Genomic DNA, 8,011 nt, shown 5'->3' with positions numbered 1-8,011 from the left:
CTCCCCGCCGCGGGACTTTGTCAGAAAATCATTCGGGCAAGGTTTCGATTCGGCGGCCCGAGCACCGGTAGTCAGCCCGTATATGCTGCCCCTCGGTCGGCTTGGGCCTGCGGATACGTCCCGCTGACTGACTTCCGCCATTGGGAATTCGTCCGAAAATCCATACGGGCGACCTTGGGAAGCGTGCGGAAATACCGCCGCGCGGCCCGGGTTAACGAAGTGGGGAGGCCCGTAACGCCCGTCGACCACTCCTAAGTGGTCGAGAAAAACGCCTCCCCGTAAATCTCCGGAAACCCCGCCAATGCCCCCGTACAGAAATTGCATGTGTCAAAGGGGCGGCCGTATCTGACCCCGGCTGCCGAGCCTCTGGAACTCCTGCCCGGCTACGACCCTCAAATCCGACCCGCATCCAGACTTCCGGAGCGGACTCAGTTAACGAATTGCCACCGGGCAACTGGTTAACCGGCAGTTCTCGGACGGCTCGTTAGCCGTGCCGACCGACCCCCCCGGCCGTGCGGTGGAGCAAGACAACAGTCCCCGGGCGGGCAATCGAGTTCCCGACCGGGCCCTGGCAGATCGTTAACCGGCCCGACCGGGACAAGTCGTTAACCAACTTCGGCGTGACAAATGGTTAACCGGCCGGGCCGGGACAAGTCGTTAACCAGACCCCAGCAGGCACTGCGGTAACAGACCGGGTCCGGTGCTGACATGCAGAACAGGACAAAGACTTGGGCAGCGGCCCGGCGCGGACAGTTCTTCCGTTCGCCGGCTCGGTGACAATTGGTTAACCGACCGGGCTCAGGCAAATCGTTAACCGACGTCGGCGAGACAAATGGTTAACCGGCTCGGCCGGGACAAGTCGTTAACCAACTTCGGCGTGACAAATGGTTAACCGGCCCGGCCGGGACAAGTCGTTAACCAGACCCGAGCCGGCACTTCGGTAACCGACCGGGTCCGGTGCTGTCATGCAGAACAGGACAGAGACTTAGGCAGCGACCCGGCGCGGACAGTTCTTCCGTTCGCCGGCTCGGTGACAATTGGTTAACCGACCGGGCTCAGGCAAATCGTTAACCGACGTCGGCGTGACAAATGGTTAACCGGCTCGGCCGGGACAAGTCGTTAACCAACTTCGGCGTGACAAATGGTTAACCGGCCCGGCCGGGACAAGTCGTTAACCAGACCCCAGCAGGCACTGCGGTAACCGACCGGGTCCGGTGCTGACATGCAGAACAGGACAAAGACTTGGGCAGCGGCCCGGCGCGGACAGTTCTTCCGTTCGCCGGCTCGGTGACAATTGGTTAACCGACCGGGCTCAGGCAAATCGTTAACCGACGTCGGCGAGACAAATGGTTAACCGGCTCGGCCGGGACAAGTCGTTAACCAACTTCGGCGTGACAAATGGTTAACCGGCCCGGCCGGGACAAGTCGTTAACCAGACCCCAGCAGGCACTGCGGTAACCGACCGGGTCCGGTGCTGACATGCAGAACAGGACAAAGACTTGGGCAGCGGCCCGGCGCGGACAGTTCTTCCGTTCGCCGGCTCGGTGACAATTGGTTAACCGACCGGGCTCAGGCAAATCGTTAACCGACGTCGGCGAGACAAATGGTTAACCGGCTCGGCCGGGACAAGTCGTTAACCAACTTCGGCGTGACAAATGGTTAACCGGCCCGGCCGGGACAAGTCGTTAACCAGACCCCAGCAGGCACTGCGGTAACCGACCGGGTCCGGTGCTGACATGCAGAACAGGACAAAGACTTGGGCAGCGGCCCGGCGCGGACAGTTCTTCCGTTCGCCGGCTCGGTGACAATTGGTTAACCGACCGGGCTCAGGCAAATCGTTAACCGACGTCGGCGAGACAAATGGTTAACCGGCTCGGCCGGGACAAGTCGTTAACCAACTTCGGCGTGACAAATGGTTAACCGGCCAGGCCGGGACAAGTCGTTAACCAGACCCCAGCCGGCACTGCGGTAACCGACCGGGTCCGGTGCTGACATGCAGAACAGGACAGAGACTTGGGCAGCGGCCCGGCGCGGACAGTTCTTCCGTTCGCCGGCTCGGTGACAATTGGTTAACCGACCGGGCTCAGGCAAATCGTTAACCGACTTCGGCGAGACAAATGGTTAACCGGCCCGGCCGGGACAAGTCGTTAACCAGACCCGAGCCGGCACTGCGGTGACCGACCGGGACCGGTGCTGACATGCAGAACAGGACAAAGACTTAGGCAGCGGCCCGGCGCGGACAGTTCTTCCGTTCGCGCCGGCTCGTGACAATTGGTTAACCGGCCCGGCTGGGACAAATCGTTAACCGACGTCGGCGAGACAAATGGTTAACCGGCTCGGCCGGGACAAGTCGTTAACCAACTTCGGCGTGACAAATGGTTAACCGGCCCGGCCGGGACAAGTCGTTAACCAGACCCCAGCAGGCACTGCGGTAACCGACCGGGTCCGGTGCTGACATGCAGAACAGGACAAAGACTTGGGCAGCGGCCCGGCGCGGACAGTTCTTCCGTTCGCCGGCTCGGTGACAATTGGTTAACCGACCGGGCTCAGGCAAATCGTTAACCGACGTCGGCGAGACAAATGGTTAACCGGCTCGGCCGGGACAAGTCGTTAACCAACTTCGGCGTGACAAATGGTTAACCGGCCCGGCCGGGACAAGTCGTTAACCAGACCCCAGCCGGCACTGCGGTAACCGACCGGGTCCGGTGCTGACATGCAGAACAGGACAGAGACTTAGGCAGCGGCCCGGCGCGGACAGTTCTTCCGTTCGCCGGCTCGTGACAATTGGTTAACCGACCGGGCTCAGGCAAATCGTTAACCGACGTCGGCGAGAGAAATGGTTAACCGGCCCGGCCGGGACAAGTCGTTAACCAGTCCCGAGCCGGCTCTGCGGTAACCGACCGGGTCCGGTGCTGACGGGCAGAACAGGACAAAGACTTAGGCAGCAGCCCGGCGCGAACAGTTCTTCCGTTCCCCGGCTCGTGACGATTGGTTAACCGACCTCCGGTCCACCCTCCGAAAGTGCCGCCCCTCGGTCCGAACGTCGCTCCCAACACGTCCCCCGGCTGCTCCCCGCCGCGGGACCTTGTAGGTTTTGAATTCGGCGGAAGCCGTAGTTTTGGCCGAGCGCCATAACACGAGCCCTAGCCCCAGCCCAAGCCCTAACCCATATCCTAGCCCTAGCCCTAACCCTAACCCTAACCCCAGCCGTAACCCTAACCCAGGCCCTAACCCTAACGCTAACCCTAACCCCCGCCCTAACCCTAAACCTAACCCCAGCCCTAACCCTGAACCTAACCCTAACCCTAGACCTAACCCCAGCCCTAACCCTAGCCCTGGCCCTAACCCTAACCCTAAACCTGGCCCGAACCCAATCCCCGGGCGGGCAATCGGTTTGCCCGACCGGGCCCTGGCAAATCGTTAACCAACGTCGGCGAGACAAATCGTTAACCAACGCCGGCGAGACAAATCGTTAACCAGCCCGGCCGGGACAAGTCGTTAACCAACCCTAATGCGGCGGGACTTGGAATAATTCCGACGTCTGCCGAGGACTGCGATGGGCGGTGCGACCTCCTGTAGTCCCGACGGAGGAGCCGCCCCTCGGCCGGCACGGCCCTCCGAAGACGTCCCCTCGCGGCCACCCGCCGAGGTATGACGCGTGCGGACCTGCCAGGAGCACAACCCAAACCTTAAAACTAACCCTGGCCATAGCACGAGCCCTAGCCCCAGCCCAAGCCCCAACCCATATCCTAGGCCTAGCCCTGACCCTAGCCCCAACCCTAGCCCTAACCCCAGCCCTAACCCTAAAGCTAACCCCCGCCCTAACCCGAGCCCTAGCCCCAACCCGAACGCTAACCCTAACCCTAACCCCAACCCCAACCCTAACCCTAACCCTAACCCTAGCCCCAGCCCAAGCCCCAACCCATATCCTAGCCCTAGCCCTGACCCTAGCCCGAACCCTAACCCTAACCCTAACCCCAGCCCTAACCCTAAAGCTAACCCCAACCCTAACCCTAACCCTAGCCCCAACCCTAACGCTCACCCTAACCCCAGCCCTAACCCTAATCCTAACCCCAGCTCTAAGCCTAAGCCCCGCCCTAACCCGAGCCCTAACCCCAACCACAACCCTAACCCTAACCCTAACCCTAGCCCGAACCCAATCCCCGGGCGGGCAATCGGGTTGCCCGCCCGGGCCCTGGCAAATCGTTAACCAACGTCGGCGAGACAAGTCGTTAACCAGCCCGGCCGGGACAAGTCGTTAACCAACGTCGGCGAGACAAATCGTTAACCAACGTCGGCGAGACAAGTCGTTAACCAGCCCGGCCGGGACAAGTCGTTAACCAACGTCGGCGAGACAAATCGTTAACCAACGTCGGCGAGACAAGTCGTTAACCAGCCCGGCCGGGACAAGTCGTTAACCAACGTCGGCGAGACAAGTCGTTAACCAGCCCGGCCGGGACAAGTCGTTAACCAACCCTAATGCGGCGGGACTTGGAATAATTTCGACGTCTGCCGAGGACTGCGATGGGCGGTGCGATCTCCTGTAGTCCCGACGGAGGAGCCGCCCCTCGGCCGGCACGGCCCTCCGAAGACGTCCCCTCGCGGCCACCCGCCGAGGTATGACGCGTGCGGACCTGCCAGGAGCACAACCCAAACCTTAAAACTAACCCTGGCTATAGCACGAGCCCTAGCCCCAGCCCAAGCCCCAACCCATATCCTAGGCCTAGCCCTGACCCTAGACCCAGCCCTAGCCCTAACCCCAGCCCTAACCCTAAAGCTAACCCCCGCCCTAACCCGAGCCCTAGCCCCAACCCGAACGCTAACCCTAACCCTAACACCAACCCCAACCCTAGCCCTAACCCCAGCCCTAACCCTAAAGCTAACCCCCGCCCTCACCCGAGCCCTAGCCCCAACCCGAACGCTAACCCTAACCCTAACCCCAACCCCAACCCTAACCCTAACCCTAACCCTAGCCCCAGCCCAAGCCCCAACCCATATCCTAGCCCTAGCCCTGACCCTAGCCCCAACCCTAACGCTAACCCTAACCCCAGCCCTAACCCTAACGCTAACCCTAATCCTAACCCCAGCTCTAAGCCTAACCCCCGCCCTAACCCGAGCCCTAACCCCAACCCCGACCCTAACCCTAACCCTGACCCTAACCCTAACCCTAACCCTAACCCTAACCCTAACCCTAACCCTAGCCCGAACCCAATCCCCGGGCGGGCAATCGGGTTGCCCGACCGGGCCCTGGCAAATCGTTAACCAACGTCGGCGAGACAAGTCGTTAACCAGCCCGGCCGGGACAAGTCGTTAACCAACGTCGGCGAGACAAGTCGTTAACCAGCCCGGCCGGGACAAGTCGTTAACCAACCCTAATGCGGCGGGACTTGGAATAATTTCGACGTCTGCCGAGGACTGCGATGGGCGGTGCGACCTCCTGTAGTCCCGACGGAGGAGCCGCCCCTCGGCCGGCACGACCCTCGGAAGACGTCCCCTCGCGGCAAGCCAGCCGAGGTATGACGCGTGCGGACCTGCCAGGAGCACAACCCAAACCTTAAAACTAACCCTGGCCATAGCACGAGCCCTAGCCCCAGCCCAAGCCCCAACCCATATCCTAGCCCTAGCCCTGACCCTAGCCCCAACCCTAACCCTAACCCCAACCCTAACCCTAACCCCAGCCCTAACCCTAAAGCTAACCCCAACCCTAACCCTAACCCTAGCCCCAACCCTGACCCTAACCCTAACCCTAGCCCCAGCCCCAACCCTGACCCTAACCCTAACCCTAGCCCCAACCCTAACCCTAACCCTAACCCTAACCCTAACCCTAACCCTAACCCTAACCCTAACCCTAACCCTAACCCTAACCCTAACCCTAACCCTAACCCTAACCCTAACCCTAACCCTAGCCCGAACCCAATCCCCGGGCGGGCAATCGGGTTGCCCGACCGGGCCCTGGCAAATCGTTAACCAACGTCGGCGAGACAAGTCGTTAACCAGCCCTGCCGGGACAAGTCGTTAACCAACGTCGGCGAGACAAGTCGTTAACCAGCCCGGCCGGGACAAGTCGTTAACCAACCCTAATGCGGCGGGACTTGGAATAATTCCGACGTCTGCCGAGGACTGCGACGGGCGGTGCGACCTCCTGTAGTCCCGACGGAGGAGCCGCCCCTCGGCCGGCACGGCCCTCCGAAGACGCCCCCTCGCGGCAGCCCGCCGAGCTATGGCGCGCGGGGACCTGCCAGGAGCACAAGCCAAACCTTAACCCTAACCCTGCCACTAACCCTAACCCTAACCCTGACGCCAGCCCTAACCCTAACACTAGCCCTAACTAACCCTAACCCTCACCCTCACCCTAAAACGCCCAGTCTTTGTAACTGGGCGTACGTCGGTCCCGCAGCGGCGCGCGGCTAATTCGCCCCTGGACCTGCTAGCACCTTCTGCGAATACCGGCGAAGACGCTGACCCAGCCAGCCAGCCAGCCAGCCAACGCGCTCGTCTGTGCCGGCACACTGCAGCTCGGCAACCGGGGAGCCCACAGCCAAGCCCTCGCGAGGCTGCTGTAGCTGGCCCACCCACCCACCCACCTCCCCCAAAGACGGGTCGTGTGGGAGCCAGGTGTCCGGACCCGGGCTGCGGTTAACCATTTACCCGCGTGCAATTCGTTAACCGACTCTGCTTCGGAAGTCCCGATGCGGGACGGATTTGCCGGCCGCTGCCGGCCCGGAGTTCCAGAGACCCGGCCGCCGGGGTCAGATTCGGCCGCCCCTTTGACACATGCAATTTCTGTACGGGGGCATTGGCGGGGTTCCCGGAGATATATGGGGAGGCGTTTTTCTCGACCACCTAGGAGTGGTCGACAGGCGGTACGGGCCTCCCCACTTCGTTAACCCGGGCCGCGCGGCGGCATTTACGGGCGAACGGCGACTTCGCCCGTCCGTCCGGCCGGACGGATTTTCCCACCGATTCCCACTGGCGGAAGTCCGCATGGGGACCGATTCGGTGGCCTCTGCCGGCCGGGGGGTCGCCCTCCTCGGGCAGCCTGCCGGTGCCCGGGCCGCCGAGTCGGAACCTTGGCCGAATGAATTTCGGACAAATGCCCCGATGCGGAAGTCCGTAAGGGGGCCGATTCGGAGGGCTGTGCCGGCCGGCCGGCCGGCCGGCGACACTTTCGGCCGGACCACCGGAGCTCCCCGCGAGTCCCGACTCCGAGACTTGGAGTCCCGGGCGGGCGGGCGGGCGGGAGCCACGGTCGAGGCGCGGCATCCGTCCACGGTGGGACCACCACCAGCGGAGGGCCGCCCGTCGACCGAGGCGAGCTAGCTCCGGTCGAACGCAGCGGCGCCGGTTAACGAAGAGGCGCCTGAATTTACCGCCCACACCGACAACACTAATTATGCCCATCGGCGCGCCGCCAAGTCGGCTGGGCAACTCGTTAACCAACCCGATCTGCGCGCAGCAGCTGGCCCGGGCAACTGGTTAACCGAGCCGGACTTCCTGATTCGGCGTGCACCAAGTCCGGGCGGGGCAACTCGTTAACCGACGCACCGTCTGTACCAGCAGCCGCGGCCAAGTCCGGGCGGGGCAACTCGTTAACCGACCGACCCCACGCACCGTCTCTACCAGCAGCCGCGGCCAAGTCCGGGCAGGGGGCAGCATCTGGCTGACCGAAGCGGCGGGGAAAGCTTTCTTCCTGCCGCGCGCGGCCGGCACCAAGTCCGGGCGGGGCAACTCGTTAACCGACCGAACCCCACGCACCGTCTCTACCAGCCGCGGCCAAGTCCGGGCGGGGCAACTCGTTAACCGACCGACCCCACGCACCGTCTCTACCAGCAGCCGCGGCCAAGTCCGGGCAGGGGGCAGCATCTGGCTGACCGAAGCGGCGGGGAAAGCTTTCTTCCTGCCGCGCGCGGCCGGCACCAAGTCCGGGCGGGGCAACTCGTTAACCGACCGAACCCCACGCACCGTCTCTACCAGCCGCGGCCAAGTCCGGGCGGGGCAACTGGTTAACCGG

This window comes from Hypanus sabinus, unplaced genomic scaffold, assembly GCF_030144855.1.
Source record: "Hypanus sabinus isolate sHypSab1 unplaced genomic scaffold, sHypSab1.hap1 scaffold_1841, whole genome shotgun sequence".
Lineage (NCBI taxonomy): Eukaryota > Metazoa > Chordata > Chondrichthyes > Myliobatiformes > Dasyatidae > Hypanus > Hypanus sabinus.
Note: the sequence above shows the minus strand (reverse complement) of the source record.